At 50.2% G+C, this 16,556-nt stretch overlaps 1 long non-coding RNA gene across 2 annotated transcripts in view; it reads right to left on the bottom strand.

Annotated features, from left to right (window-relative positions):
• Positions 1-16,556, bottom strand: part of LOC140393606 (uncharacterized) — a 185,380-nt gene that overhangs the window by 142,909 nt on the left and 25,915 nt on the right. For both annotated transcript variants that reach the window (XR_011935692.1, XR_011935693.1), the window contains exon 2: positions 7,812-7,854. This is a non-coding gene — a long non-coding RNA (uncharacterized lncRNA). The remainder of the gene's footprint in view (positions 1-7,811; positions 7,855-16,556) is intronic.

Raw genomic sequence — 16,556 nt, 5'->3', positions numbered from 1 at the left:
CCCTCAATAGGCGGGATTCACATTGCGACATCTCGCCAGATCGTGTTAGATATCGCGAGGCGTAGCGTGGCGGGTAGATCTTGGGAGCAGGTCTCGCGGCATCTACCGGCCACATTGCGTCACGGCTCGCTGACTTTCAGGTGCAATGTGGCCGGTAGATCGCGCCCACGTCTCCCAAACAGAGAATCCTGTCCTACGTCTTTCAAAAAATGAAAGAGCAAGCTGAAGTTCATGGTGCAATAATGGGCAAGATGTGAAAACAATAACGTTTCGTTCTAAGAAAAGCACAGTTAACAACTCACATAGGAGAAGCTGGTGGAAGGACGTTACCAGTGTCAATTTCTAAGGCAAACCTGCAAAGTATCAGGTGGTAAATCTGTCCTATTATATTAAACATGTCATCGGAAGGCTGTCAGCTCACACTCGAGTGGTTTTTAACCACAAATAATGAGGTGAAAGTAATACCTCTCAACAGGACTTCTACATTGATCGTCTTATTAGAAAAGTATAGGAATAACAGATTATTTAAGTTCTAAGTGTTACAAATCAGTACCTGATGATATTCAGCTACAAAGCCCAGCATGATGATTTTGCTAAATAGTACAAAAGCATTTACAATTACCTCCCTCTTCACACTGTCTTCAGCATATTCCCCATGTTGGTTTGAGATCTCACTCTGCTGCATTCACCAGTGGTGTCCTCATACCTTTCCTCCACTTGTAGTTCCGTGTATTTAGCACAGAGCCACCCTCCCAGTTAACGCAGCTGCACAATGGTCCATGATGATCATACCCAGTGAGGACTCACACTAATACTGGATATCGTCATAACAGTTACGCACTTGTCCAACTCTACAACAGGAGTGGGTACAGCAAACAAAAAAGAGAATGTGGGCCTGAGGCAGAGGCCTGACGTGGAATAGAACATAGAACATAGAACATAGACCATTACAGCGCAGTACAGGCCCTTCGGCCCTCGATGTTGCGCCGACCTGTGAAACCACTCTAAAGCCCATCTACACTATTCCCTTATTGTCCATATGTCTATCCAATGACCATTTGAATGCCCTTAGTGTTGGCGAGTCCACTACTGTTGCAGGCAGGGCATTCCACGCCCTTACTACTCTCTGAGTAAAGAACCTACCTCTGACATCTGTCTTATATCTATCTCCCCTCAATTTAAAGCTATGTCCCCTCGTGCGAGACATCACCATCTGAGGAAAAAGGCTCTCACTGTCCACCCTATCTAATCCTCTGGTCTTCTTGGATGCCGCAATTAAGTCACCTCTTAACCTTCCTCTCTCTAACGAAAACAGCCTCAAGTCCCTCAGCCTTCCCTCATAAGGTCTTCCCTCCATACCAGACAACATTCTGGTAAATCTCCTCTGCACCCTTTCCAATGCTTCCACATCCTTCCTATAATGCGGCGACCAGAATTGCACGCAATACTCCAAATGCGGCCGCACCAGAGTTTTGTACAGCTGCAACATGACCTCATGGCTCCGAAACTCAATCCCTCTTGCAATAAAAGATAACACACCGTACACCTTCTTAACAACCCTATCAACCTGGGTGGCAACTTTCAGGGATCTACGTACATGGACAGCGAGATCTCTCTGCTCATCCACACTACCAAGAATCTTACCATTAGCCCAGTACTCTGTCTTCCTGTTATTCCTTCCAAAATGAATTACCTCTCACTTTTCTGCATTAGACTCCATTTGCCACCTCTCAGCCCAGCTCTGCAGCTTATTTATGTCCCTCTGTAACCTGTAACATCCTTCCGCACTGTCCACAACTCCACCGACTTTAGTGTCATCTGCAAATTTACTCACCCATCCTTCTACGCCCTCCTCCAGGTCATTTATAAAAATGACAAACAGCAGTGGCCCCAAAACTGATCCTTGTGGTACACAACTAGTGACTGGACTCCAGTCTGAACATTCCCCATCAACCACCACCCTTTGTCTTCTTCCAGCTAGCCAATTTCTGATCCAAACTGCTAACAGGGCAGCACGGTAGCATTGTGGATAGCACAAATGCTTCACAGCTCCAGCGTCCCAGGTTCGATTCCGGCTTGTGTCACTGTCTGTGCGGAGTCTGCACATCCTCCCCGTGTGTGCGTGGGTTTCCTCCGGGTGCTCCGGTTTCCTCCCACAGTCCAAAGATGTGCGGGTTAGGTGGATTGGCCATGCTAAATTGCCCCTAGTGTCCAAAATTGCCCTTAGTGTAGGGTGGCGTTACTGGGTTATGGGGATAGGGTGGAGGTGTGGACCTTGGGTAGGGTGCTCTTTCCAAGAGCCGGTGCAGACTCGATGGGCCGAATGGCCTCCTTCTGCACTGTAAATTCTATGATAATCTATGAAATCACCCTGGATCCCATGCCTCCGTATTTTCTGCAAAAGCCTACCATGGGGAACCTTATCAAACACTTTACTGAAATCCATATACACCACATCAACTGCTTTACCCTCATCCATCTGTTTGGTCACCTTCTCAAAGAACTCAAAAAGGTTTGTGAGGCACAACCTACCCTTCACGAAACCGTGTTGACTATCTCTAATCAAATTATTCCTTTCCAGATGATTATACATCCTATCTCTTATAAGCCTTTCCAAGATTTTGCCCACAACAGAAGTAAGGCTCACTGGTCTATAGTTACCGGGGTTGTCTCTACTCCGCTTCTTGAACAAGGGGACAACATTTGCTATCCTCCAGTCTTCTGGCACTATTCCTGTAGACAAAGATGACTTAAAGATCAAAGCCAAAGGCTCAACAATCTCCTCCCTAGCTTCCTAGAGAATCCTAGGATAAATCCCATCCGGCCCAGGGGACTTATCTATTTCCACACTTTCCAGAATTGCTAACACCTCCTTCTTATTAACCTCAAGCCCTTCTAGTCTAGTAGCCTGAATCTCAGTATTCTCCTCGACAACATTGTCTTTTTCCTGTGTGAATACTGATGAAAAATATTCATTTAGCACCTCTCCTATCTCCTCGGACACCACGCACAACTTCTCACTACTGTTCTTGACTGGCCCGAGTCATTCTTTTATTCCTGACATATCTATAGAAAGCTTTCGGGTTATCCTTGATCCTACCTGCCAAAGACTTCTCATGTCCCCTCCTGGCTCTTCTTAGCTCTCTCTTTAGGTCCTTCCTAGCTAACTTGTAACTCTCGAGCGCCCTAACTGAACCTTCACGTCTCATCTTTACATAAGCCTCCTTCTTCCTCTTGACAAGTGTTTCAACTGCTTTAGTAAACCACGGTTCCCTTGCTTGACCACTTCCTCCCTGTCTGACAGGTACATACTTATCAAGGACACAAAGTAGCTGTTCCTTGTACAAGCTCCACATTTCCATTGTGCCCATCCCCTGCAGTTTTCCTCTCCATCTGATGCATCCTAAGTCTTGCCTCATCGCATCATAATTGCCTTTCCCCCAGATATAACTCTTGCCCTGCGGTATATACCTATCCCTTTCCATCACTAAAGTAAACGTAATCGAATTGTGGTCACTATCACCAAAGTGCTCACCTACCTCCAAATCTAACACCTGTCCTGGTTCATTACCCAGTACCACATCCAATATGGCCTCGGCTCTCATTGGCCTATCTACATACTGTGTCAGGAAACCCTCCTGCATACATTGGGCAAAAATGGACCCATCTAAAGTACTCGAACTATAGCGTTTCCAGTCAATATTTGGAAAGTTAAAGTCCCCCATAACAACTACCCTGTTGCTTTTGCTTCTATCCAGAATCATCTTTGCAATCCTTTCCTCTACATCTCTGGAACTTTTCGGAGGCCTATAGAAAACCCCTAACAGGGTGACCTCTCCTTTCCTGTTTCTAACCTCAGCCCATACTACCTCAGTAGACAAGTCCTCATCAAATGTTCTTTCTGCCACCGTAATACTGTCCTTGCCTAACAATGCCACCCCTCCCCCTCTTTTACCACCTTCCCTGAGCTTACTGAAATATCTAAACCCCGGCACCTGCAACAACCATTCCTGTCCCTGCTCTATCCATGTCTCCGAGATGGCCACAACATCGAAGTCCCAGGTACCAACCCATGCCGCAAGTTCACCCACCTTATTCCGGATGCTCCTGGCATTGAAGTAGACACACTTTAAACCACCTTCCTGCCTGCCGGTACACTCCTGCAACTTTGATACCTTACTCATGACCTCACTACTCTCAACTTCCTGTATACTGGAGCTACAATTCAGGTTCCCAAGCCCCTGCTGAACTAGTTTAAACCATCCCGAAGAGCATTAGCAAATTCCCCCCCCAGGATATTGGTACCCCTCTGGTCCAGGTGTAGACCATCCCGTTTGTAGAGGTCTCACCGACCCCAGAATGAGCCCCAATTATCCAGGAATCTGAAACCCTCCCTCCTGCACCATCCCTGTAGCTATGTGTTCAACTGCTCTCTCTCCCTATTCCTCGTCTCGCTATCACGTGGCACGGGTAACAACCCAGAGATAATAACTCTGTTTGTCCTAGATCTAAGTTTCCACCCTAGCTCCCTGAATTCCTGCCTTACATCCCTATCCCTTTTCCTACCTATGTCTTTGGTACCTATGTAGACCACGACTTGGGGCTGCTCCCCCTCCCCCTTAAGGATCCCGAAAAGACGAATGAGGAGGGGATGACGCAGTGAAGAGTGCGAGGAGCCTTCATGGACATAGAAATGATGATGTCAGAGGGCAAAACCCATCTCAGGATTTATTGGAACCTTTTCCTTCCCTTCGATCAAATCCTACTCCCTTGTTGGTTGACTGTGATGGAAATAAAAACTGGGAGAGACGTAAAAACCTGCTGCCCACTCACTATCCCTCATTTACACTCTTACACCAAGTCTGAATGACTCCTGATGTGGCCTTTGGAGCCAATGATGACGTCACTTTGCAGCGTGTGACCCAATGGCCGTCCTTGTGAATCCCACCTCCTGTTAACCGTTGTGGGAAAATGTGGCCCAAACTCAAACACAGGAGTGACGGTGGATGCGGGACGCCCATGGGGCAATCAGACCAGCCTCACATACCTCCCTTGGTACTTGCTTCCCTCTGAAAGGTACACATTTATCTCATCGGAGCACTTTACAGCTATTGGGGAAGAACGATCCACCATGATAGGGCAGCACAGTTGCTTCACAGCTCCAGGGTCCCAGGTTCGATTCCGGCTTGGGTCACTGTCTGTGCGGAATCTGCACCTTCTCCCCGTGTCTGCGTGGGTTTCCTCCGGGTGCTCCGGTTTCCTCCCACAGTCCAAAAATGTGCAGGTTAGGTGGATTGATCATGCAATTGCCCTGAGTGTCCGAAAAGGTTGGATTGGCTGTGGTTACTGGGTTACAGCGATAGGGTGGGGGTCAGGCCTTAGGTAGGGTGCTCTTTCCAAGGGCCGGTGCAGACCCGATGGGTGAATGGCCTGCTTCTGCACTGTAAATTCTATGATCTATGATCCATGAGGTGTTGTTCCTCCAGTTTGCACTGGGCTCCACTGGAACATTGAAGCAGGCCAAGGACGGACATGTGGGTGTGAGAGCAGGACGGTGAGTTGAAATGGCAGCGACAGGAAGATCTGGGTCCTGCTTGCGGACGGGGCGGAGGTGTTCTGCAAAGCGGTCACCCAGTCTGCGTTTAGTCTCTGCAGCGTAGAGACCACACTGGGAGCAGTGAATGCAACAGACCAGGTTGAAGAAGGTGCACGTGAAGCACTACCTCACCTGAAAAGAGTATTTCGGGCCTGAGATAATGAGCAGGGAGGCGGTAAAGGGACAGGTGTTACACCTTCTGAGATTGCATGGGAATGTGCCGTGGGAAGAGGGTGAGGTGTTGGGGTGGTGGGGTGTGGACCAGGGCTTTCTGGAGGCAATAGTCCCTGTGGAATGCTGACAGGGGGAGTGAGGGAAAGATGAATTAGATATAGCTCTTGGGGCTAAAGGAATCAAGGGATATGTGGGGGAGGCGGGATCAGGGTATTGAACTTGATGATCAGAAATGACCATAATGAATGGCGGAGCAGGCTCGAAGGGCCGAATGGACTCCTCCTGCTTCCATTTTCTGTGTATGTATCTATATGTTTGGTGGTGGATCATGCTGGAGTTGACGGTACTGGCAGAGGATGATTCTTTGAATGTGGAGGCTGGTGGGGTGAAAAGTGAGGACAAGGGGGAGCCTATCCTGGCTCTGGGAGAGAGGGGAGGGGGAGTGAGAGCAGAGGTGTGGGAGATGGGTCGGTTGAGAGCCCTGTGGGTGGGAGACTAAGATTAATGAAGAATGACGACACGTCAGCCGCACCATTTTGGAAAGTAGAAACATCGGAACAGATGTGACGGAAGTGAAGGAACTGGGAGAATGGGATGGAGTCCGTACAGGATGTTGGGTGCGAAGAGCTATAGTCGAGGGAGCTGTGGGAGCCGGTGGGTTTGTAATGGGTACGAGTGGACAGTCTATCCCCAGAATTTGAAATGGAAAGGCCAAGGATGGGAAGGGTCGGGATGGACCTGTGAAGGTGTTGGAGGGGTGGAAATTGGAAGCAAAATTAATACATTTTCCAGGTCCTGATGGGAGCAGGAAGTAGCACCGAAACAGTCATCGGTGTACCGAGAAGAGTTGTGGGATTGGGCAGGATTGGGACTGGAACAATAATATAATAATAATCGCTTATTGTCACACGTAGGCTTCAATGAAGTTACTGTGAAAAGGAGTGGGAACTGGAAGGTGTTGATATGAGTTAGGACATCAGAGGAATCACAAGTGTAGGTGGGAAGCAACCTGACAAGAGGAGAAAGTATGGAGTCAAGATAGGAAGGAATGAGTTCAGTGGGGCAGGAACAGGCTGACACGATGGGCTTACAGACGACAGTCCTGTTTGTGGATTTTGGGGAGGAGGTGGAAGCGGGTTGTCCGGTGTTGGGAGATTGAGGCTGGAATCTGTGGAGGGCAGATCTCCAGAGGAGGTGAGGTCAGCGACAGTCCTGGAAACAATGGCTTGGTGCTCGGTGGTGGGGTCATGGTCCAGGGGAGGTTGGGGCAAGTGTCTGAGAGTTGGTATTCAGCGTCTGTGAGGTAGAGGTCAGTACGCCAGACAACAACAGCCCCATCCTTTGTGGCCTGTTATTGATAAAGTCAGAGTTGGACCGAGGCGGCAGATTAGAGGAGCAGAGAAATTGAGACGGTCGATGTCGTGCCGACAGTTCTGAATGAAAAGATCAAGAGTAGGTGAGCAGCCGGAGGGTGGGGTCCAGGCGGAGGGAGAATGCTGGTGGAGGGTAAAAGGATCTGTTGAACGGCTGGAGGACTCCTGCCCGAAGAAGTGAGCCCGGAGGCGAAGGTAGCGGAGAAGAGTTCAGCATCGTGTCGAGCCCAAAATCCAGTGAGGTGGGGGTGGAAGGGTGTGAATCTGAGTCCTTTGCTGAGTACAGACTATTCAGCCTCAGAGGGGGGGATGCCAGAGGGTATAGTGAATACTTGGCAAATGCTGGGATTAGAAAGGTTTGGGACCGAGGGACGGGAAGGGATGGAGGGTCCTGGGAGGGCTTGATATCGATGAGATATTGAAGCTTCCGTTCCATGTCACCTGAAGGGTGATCTTATTTTCTTCATGGGCTAAGTTAGGTTAAAATTACCCCCTATAATTACTAATAAAGAACAAATATCACACAAGGATCTGAATAAAAACAGGTATTAACATACAGCAGCGAGATTGACTGATACAAGAATGAAATCATTGTAAAGAGGCATCAAATTGATTTTTCATACATTAATTTTGTTTCTTGAAATGTATACTATTCACTTATTATTTACCTTTATCCAAGATCAGGTGAGTAAGCTTCAATATTCTAAATACCTGCAATAAATATATAAATTGATCTTTTTAGTGTCCTGTGTGGACATATAAATAACCTTTCACATTTCTTCCACTGAGCTGCAGGGATGAACAGACAGAACAGCAGATTCTTGGTACTATTTTGGGAGATGACAAGCCTGCTTTAAGTTATTTAGGATACTTTGTACGCACAGCTACTTGATAGCTGTATCACAGAGCTATAAAAAGTCACCTTCAACAGCAAGGGAAAATATGCCCGAGCTCGCTCCGACGTGGAGAGCAGGCTAATTAACATGTAAACAATCAGGATTAATTAGCGCTAAATTTAACAACTGAATCACATCAGAATGATATCCTGGGGCAAAATCTGTCACTTGTGTTTGTGATAAGGTTCTGCTGGACTTCCTCAGACTCCTTCTTCAGTTGTGGGGTCATGAACGACAGGGTGCAATTATAGCACAAAGCAAAATCTGACCTAATACTCTTAGGAAAATCACTTAGCTGCATAAATATTGATAGTATTTGAGGGTTGTGATGGTTATTAGCCTGACGACTTCACACGCAATCTAAATGAAAGATTTTGAGTATAATTGTATTCTTGAGGTTGCTTTTCCTTTCCAGGGAATAATCGTCCACCTTTCCCCTGAAGGCTACAATCGAATACTTCGGCTTTTCCAACACATTTTCCACCCAGAATTTGACACATAAATAAAAGGTGACAGGGAAACGGTCCGGAACTCTCCGAAGCCGTGCACCATTAGTGGAGCCACGCAGAGAGTGATCACTTTATCAGAAAACTGGCCATGTGTCCTAGAATGGAAAATCGCTGGCCAACGATGTGGAACCATGGGAATTTCCACCCAGGGGCCAGCAAATTCTCAGAGTCCCACTTTCCCATGCCCTGACCAACTTCACCCAATGTTACAGTCAACTGCACAGTTGGAAAAGGTCATCAGGGATGCATTAAGACCCTGAGTCAAGTGGATCTGCCCTTATATGTCAGAACCAAGCTTTAAGACAAATTGGGCTGGATTCTCGGTTTTTGTTTCCCCACGCCAGCGTCAAAACGTTGGAGTTTTACTCCTGAAAATCCTGAATCAAAGGGACACGGATTCGCAGCCCTGCAGGGGGCTAGCAGGAGCCCGGAGTGAATCTCGCAACTTTTGCTGCAGATACGGGCCCCCGCACGTCCGGGTCAGAGGCCGCCCATGCGCACGGTGGCGGCCTGCAGCGGTTGCGCTGTGCTCCATGGCGGACTTGGACCACTGCGTAGGCCCACAAAGGAGAACCCCTGATTGGCCACGCGCCCGACCCTCAACCCCCGCACGAACATTCCCCGGCCGCCTATAAGGCCCCCCCTGGCCTCTGATCTGCCCGCCCCTGACCAGGCCACCGCGGACTGAGTCCGCAGCTGCCAAGTGAGTATCCCGACCGGCTGGACCAGATTAGTTCCATGCCGTCGGAACTTCGTCCAGTCGGGAGGAGGATGTCAGAGCGGGCCTCTGGCAATGGCTCCAGGCGACCCGGGGTGCTCCCCGGTGACACCGCTTTCCGGTGCCCGGAGAAGCGGCAAACCGGCGCCAGTCCCGATTTCCAAGTCAAACTGGATTCTCTACCCCGCCGCCGGCCGCTGGTCGGGGTGACGGGAATCCAGCTCAGGTGGGATTCTTCATCCCGCAGCACCTGTATTCCGGCGCTGCCCTCCCCCGCCAGCAGCGGAATTCTCCATCCCACCAGCCAACCAATGGGGTTTCCCATTATGGGCAGCCCCACGCCGTTGGCAAATCCGCGGGCGTGAGTGCGCCGTTGGCGAAACGCAGGATCCCGCCGATGGAGAATCCCGCCCTTTGACCTCTACTGGAGTCATTCTAATTCTGGTGGAGAATGAATTCCCTCTGGACTGAATAATTTTGCTTCGCTAAAGATTTGGGCCCCTCAAGAGACGTCAGATGGTATTCCAGATAATAATAATAATCTTTATTGTTGTCACAAGTAGGCTGACATTAACACTGCAATGAAGTTACTGTGAAAAGCCCCTAAATCTCAACTGCCATTTGTCCCATTGACGAAAGGGAAAATGCTGGAAAATCTCAGCAAGTCTGGCAGCATCTGGAGGGAGAGAAAAGAGCGAACGTTTCGAGTCCAACGACTCTTTGTCAAAGCTGAACTGAGCTGAGTCATTGGACTCGAAACGTTAGCTCTTTTCTCTCCCTACAGAAGCTGCCAGAGCTGCTGAGATTTTCCAGCATTTTCTCTTTGGTTTCAGACTCCAGCATCCGCAGTAATTTGCTTTTGTCCAAGTGTCCCATTGAGACCTAACAAGGATGAAAAGGGAGACAACCTGGCAATGGCCCGACTCGTGGACCCTTCGGTCAAAGGTTTGGTCCAAATCGACTGACAATAGGACGCAAGATATTCCGCATCAGTGATACGAAGCACAAACTAAAACGTGCAAAAAAAGTGTAAGGTCCCCCAGGTATGTTCATTTTACAGAATCATTTCAAATTGCAAAGCTAATGCAATGGCCTATCTAGCGCAACAAGAACTCTCTCCTTTATTCTGGGCTCATGCCACAGTAAAGCAGCAGGAAATTGATCGCTGAAAGTCACAATATTTGGTCGTGAATATTCAGCCTGTCCACAACCAGAGGCTGTGGTGCCCTATCTTCACTGGCAGAGTGTCCCTCCTTCCAGAGATGACAAAGAAACTAGCAACATGCATTTTGCTGGCACTTTGAACATATATTAAAGGCACCTTATAGCGATGTAAAAAAAAATAATTGGAAAGCAAGCACAGTCCCAAATATGAATTAATAAAGTGTTATGCTCCTTGGCCAGACCTGGGTTGTGGGGCAAGATCCGGTTAGAGGCCAACAACATTTAGTTTGAAGTAGACAAAGTTTGAGATTCAAGAGGTTTACTGAGTGAATAAAGCACAAGATTCCATCGGTTTTCAACAAACAAAAAATAAACTTTGCAGGACAGGTTCAGATAGAGAAAACAATTTACAATATGTACCGTCTACTCTGACATTCAGGGTAAGTAAGAGATACGTGTAAATTAACAAGGTTACTGTGGTCAAACACACCACACTGCACAACAAATCACGCTTGTGACCAAATGGATTTTAGGGATTTCTCAGCCGCCGTCCCAGAAGTTAACACCGTGAGACAACTAACCTCACTGTAACTTTGGGCTGGATTCACTAACCAACCCGCAGCGGGGGTGGCCCGCCAGCGGGGTTTACCAATCCCGCTACTGGTCACCGGGAAATCCCAGTGACAGCTCTCCTCATCGGCAGAAAATCCGTGTGGGAACAGAATATTCCGCTGGTGTAGATCTCGCCCTTTGTCTTTCTCACATGTTTTCCATGTTCACAGACCTTGCCTTGAAATAGCCCCCAACAGGCCCTCCGGCCTGGACAGCTTCAACCACAGCTCACCACGTTGGGCGTCAATCTCACTTTCCAATGGTCCTTTCACTTTCTAATATTCCTTTCCTCTGGATGTCTGAGGACACTCAGGCATCAACTTTTAAACATTCATTTTTACGGGATGTGCGCTTCGCTGGTTAGGCCAGCATTTATTGTCCATCCCTAATTGCCCTTCAGCAGGTGGTGGTGAGCTGCCTTCTTGAACCGCTGCTGTCCTTGAGGTGTCGGTAAACCCACTGTGCTGTCAGGGATGGAGTTCCAGGATGTTGACCCAGCGACAGTGAAGGAGCGGCGATATATTTCCAAGTCAGGGTGGTGAGTGACTTGAAGGGGAACCTCCAGGTGGTGGGGTTCCCAGGTATCTGCTGCTCTTGTCCTTCTAGATGGTGGTGGTCGTGGGTTTGGAAGGTGCTGCCTGAGGAGTCAAGGTGAGTTCCTGCAGTGCATCTTGTGGATGGTACGCACGGCTGCCACTGTGCATCAGTGGTGGAGGGGGTGAATGTTTGTGAACGTGGGCTGTTTTGCACTCATCCAGGCAAGTGGAGAGTATTCCTCACATTCCTGACTTGTGCCTTGTGGATGGTGGACAGGCTTTGGGGGGTCAGAAAGTGAGTTACCCGTCGTAGGATTCCCAGCCTCTAACCTGCTCTGGTAGCCACGGTATTAATGTGGCTGGGTCCAGATCAGTTTCTGGTCAATGATAACCCCCAGGATGTTGATTGTGGGGATTCAGCGATGGTAATGCCATTGGATGTCAAGGGTGATGATTTGATTCTCTCTTATTGGAGATGGTCACTGCCTGGCACTTGTGTGGCATGAATGTTGTTTGCCATTTGCCAACCCAAACCTGAACAATCCAGTCCAATCCATTGTCCAGGTCTTGCTGCATTTGGACATGGACTGCTTCATTATCTGAGGCGTCGTGAATGGTGCTGAACATTATGCAGTCACCCGCAAACATCCCCACTTCTGACCTTATGATGCAAGGGAGGTCGTTGATGAAGCGGCTGAAGACGCTTGGGCCTAGGACACGACCCTGAGGAACTGCTGAACTGAGATGACTGGCCTGCAACAATCACACCCATCTTTCCTTGTGCCAGGTATGGCTTTCCCCCCTGATTCCCATGGACTCCAGTTTAGCTCGGGCTCCTTGATGCCACACTCGGTCAAATGCTGCCTTGAAATGAAAATGAAAATCGCTTATTGTCACAAGTAGGCTTCAAATGAAAAGCCCCTAGTCGCCACATTCCGGCGCCTGTTCGGGGAGGCTGGAACGGGAATTGAACCGTGCTGCTGGCCTGCCTTGGTCTGCTTTAAAAGCCAGCGATTTAGCCCTGTGCTAAACCAGCCCCAGCTCTTGATGTCGAGGGCAGTCACTCTCACCTCACCTCTGGCATTCAGCTCTTTGTCCATGTTTGAACCGAGGCTGTAATGAGGTCAGGAGCTGAGTGACCCTGGCGGAACCCAAACTGAGCGTCCGTGAGCAGGTTATTGCTGAGTAAGTGCCGCTTGATAGCACTGTTAATGACTCCTTCCATCACTTTGCTGATGATGGAGAGTAGAGTGATGGGGCAGTAATTGGCTGAATTGGATTGTTTCCTGTGTACAGGACACACCTGGGCAATTTTCCACATTGCCGGGTAGATGTCAGTGTTGTAGCTGTACTGGAACAGCTTGGCTAGGGGTGCAGAAACTGAGAAGTACAATTTCAGCTCCTCAGCCCTGCCATGGAGGACACCACTGCTCCGAAGGGGTACCTTTGCCCAAGGGCCCACGGATCTCTCATCTTTGGCTGTTTTCTCGATCTTCGGTGTTTCTCTTGATCCTCTTTCACTTAAAGTCTGCTCGCTGCTGATCTGTCTTTAATTGGAGACTGTTTCTGCTTTTCTGCACTCAACTGGGCCCTGTCCCTTAGCCCCGTCCCCATGGCTGATTTGGGACCTTTCACTGTGTTCCCCCCCCCCCTCCCCCCCGCCTCCCTTGTCCCTCTCGCTGGGTCACGTACCTGACCTGGAGTTTTGCACCTTTCTTTTCCCCCCCATGTGCAGGTGGACAGGACACGTCCTGGGCCTGAAGAATTTGAAGATACCGAACTGTGCACGTGCAGCATGTTCCCAGCCTGCACGTGAGCGGGAAGTCCAAGCTTCATTGGGAATTGGAGTTCACGGCCTTTAAGGTAAGCTTGAGTTTGTTAGCAAAGGATTTGTAAAGAGAAAGATGCCAATTATCTCAACAGGAAATCTGTTTCTCGATTCGACAGCCCTTCCCCCATGCCCATCACCTGCCAGATGCCCATTGTCCCACTTGGACCTCTACCCACCACATCTGGAGTCTTCATCGATCCCCTTTATCCCACCTCCTCAACTCACCTTGAGGAGCCTTTAAGGGGCATCTTGACAAACACATGAATGGATGGGAATAGAGGGATACAGACTCCGGAAGTGCAGAAGATTTTAGTTTAGACGGGCAGCATGGTCGGCACGGGCTTGGAGGGTCGAAGGGCCAGTTCCTGTGCTGTACTTTTCTTTGTTCTTTGTTCTTTGGTCCAGTTCCCCTTGGTCTTCCCTCTGCCTTCCATTGCTCGTCTTCCTCACCTACCTCCTTGCCCCTCGCCCTCCATCGTGAGCCCTCGCTGTACCCCCTTCACCCCACCTCGCACAGCCCTCTTTCCACATTGGCCCCCCTTGTCTTCATTAGGCCATACGCCCTCTGACCTCACCTCACTCACCACCTCCAATCAAACTTCAGACCTTTGATGCGGTGGCTAGATGGGTCCCCAGCACAGTCCTGCCCAGATAAACACCCAGCGATGAAGGAATTCACACCAAATGGTTAATGAATGTGTTTGAAATGCACTTCTGGACTAAGTTGAGCAGTCATACGATCTGGGCTGACAACAGTGAGTCCTCTGACACGTAACTAATCGTGCAAGTAGCCAGTGTCCAGAAAGATTCTGTCGGAGGATGACTATTTTGTTAAAGTAAACACTTCCATTAAACAAAATCAAGTGTTTTAATTTGGACGACACAGAGGTCACATATTCACCAGACTCTCTGTTGCCCCTGAGCGTCCGTCCATGAATTGTATAAATAATTGGGGACTTGTCATTTAGTTTAATTGTCTCTGTCTTTCGTCCCTGTCTTGTTTTCTTAATTTCCTGCAACATTCTAAATAAATAGTGATGGTCGCTCTTTGCTCCAATTCTATTTCTGGTTTTTTGAACCCTCAGATAGAACTTGTAAAAATCAACTCGCGATCTTCACCCGAGGAACCTCAACATTTAATTGATCTCGGTTTTTCCCGCTCATGCGAGAATGCTGAATTGCTCAGAGCCGCCCTTGGCTTTGAAGGCACAATGAACAAAGTCCTCTCTGGTCCGGGGTTGATGGACTAGATCTCACGGAGACTTTTGGAAGAGAAGCAGAATTTCTTCCTGCACCTGTGACCCTTTAATCAAGATTTCTAAAAACAAATTCACACAATCCCTATCGTGCAGAAGGAGGCTGTTCAGCCCATCGAGTCTGCGCCGACCCTCTGAAAGAAAAAAATACTGAAGATGCTGGAAATTTGAAATAAAAATCAGGAATTTCCTGATAAACACCTGTGGAGATTAAACAGAAGGTCAGAGCAAAGGTCCTCCTCAAACCCCTCCTCAGCCCCCCTCCTCAACCCCCCTCAACCCCCTCCTCAAACCCCCCTCAACCCCCTCCCCAACCCCCCCCTCAAACCCCTCCCCAACCCCCCTCAATGCCCTACTCAACCCCCCTCTCCAGCCCACCTCCTCAACTCCTCATCTCAATCCACCTCCTCAACCCACCTCCTCAACCCCCCTCCTCAAACCCCTCCTCAACCACCATCCTCAACCCCCCCTCCTCAAACCTCTCCTCAAACCTCTCCTCAACCCCCTCCTCAAACCCCTCATCAACACCACCTCCTCAAACCCCTCCTCAACACCCCTCCTCAACCCCCCATCCTCAAACCCCTAGTCAAACCCCCCTCCTCAACCCCTTCCTCAAACCCCTCGTCAACCCCCCCTCTTCAACCCCCCCTCAACCCCCTCCTCAACCCCCCTCCTCAACCCCCCTCCACAACCCCCCTCCACAACCCCCCTCTTCAACCCCCGCCCCAACCCCCCTCAACGCCCTACTCAATCCCCCTCTCCAGCCCACCTCCTCAACCCCCCTCCTCAACCCACCTCCTCAGCCCACTCCTCAACCTCCCTCCTCAACTGCCCTCCTCAACTCCCCTCCTCAACCCCCTCTCTTCAACCCCCCTCCTCAACCCCCCTCCTCAACCCCCATTCCCAGCCCCCCTCCTCAACCCCCCTCCTCAACACCCCCTTCCCAACCCCTCTCCTCAACCTCCATCATCAACCCCCCTCCTCAACTTCCTCCTCAACCCCCTCCTCAATCCCCTCCTCCAAACCCCCTCCTCAAACCACTCCTCCACCCCTCTCCTCAAACCCCTCCTCAACCCCTCCTCCTCAAACCCCTCCTCAACCCCCCTCCTCAACCCCCCTCCTCAATCCACCTCCTCCAACCCCTCCTCAACCCCCCTCATCAACCCCTCTCCTCAACCCCCCCTCCTCAACCACCTCCTCAACCCCCTGCTCAAGCCCCTTCCCAACCCCTGCTCCTCAACCCCCCTCCTCAACCCCTCTCCTCAACCCCCCCTCCTCAACCCCCTCCTCAACCCCCCTTCCCAACCCCCACTCCTCAACCCCCCTTCCCAACCCCCTTTCCTCAACCCCTCTCCTCAACCCCCCTCCTCAACCCCCTTCTCAAACCCTCTCCTCAAACCCCGTCCTCAACCTCCCTTCCCAATACCCTCTCCTCAACCCCTCTCCTCAACCCCTCTCATCAGCCCCCCTCCTCAACCCCTCCTCAACCCTCCTCAACCCCCTCCTCAACCCCCCTCTTCACCCCCTCCTCAATGCCCTACACAACCCCCCTCTCCAGCCCACCCTCCTCAACCCACCGCCTCAACCCCCCTCCTCAAATCCCTCCTCAACCACCCTCCTCAACCCCCCTCCTCAAACCCCTCCTCAACCCCACTCCTCAATCCACCTCCTCAACCCCCTCCTCAACTCCCCGTCCCAACCCCCCTCCTCAACCCCCTCTCCTCAACCTCCCTTCCCAATCCCCTCTCCTCAACCCCTCCTCCTCAAACCCCTCCTCAACCCCCTCCTCAACCCCCCTCCTCAATCCACCTCCTAAAACCCCTCCTCAACCCCCCTCATCAACCCCTCTCCTCAACCCCCTCCTCAACCCCCTCCTCAACCCCCTGCTCAA

The sequence above is a fragment of the Scyliorhinus torazame genome, chromosome 17, assembly GCF_047496885.1.
Source record: "Scyliorhinus torazame isolate Kashiwa2021f chromosome 17, sScyTor2.1, whole genome shotgun sequence".
NCBI classification, from domain to species: Eukaryota; Metazoa; Chordata; class Chondrichthyes; order Carcharhiniformes; family Scyliorhinidae; genus Scyliorhinus; species Scyliorhinus torazame.
This window is presented reverse-complemented; position numbering and strand designations above follow the sequence as displayed.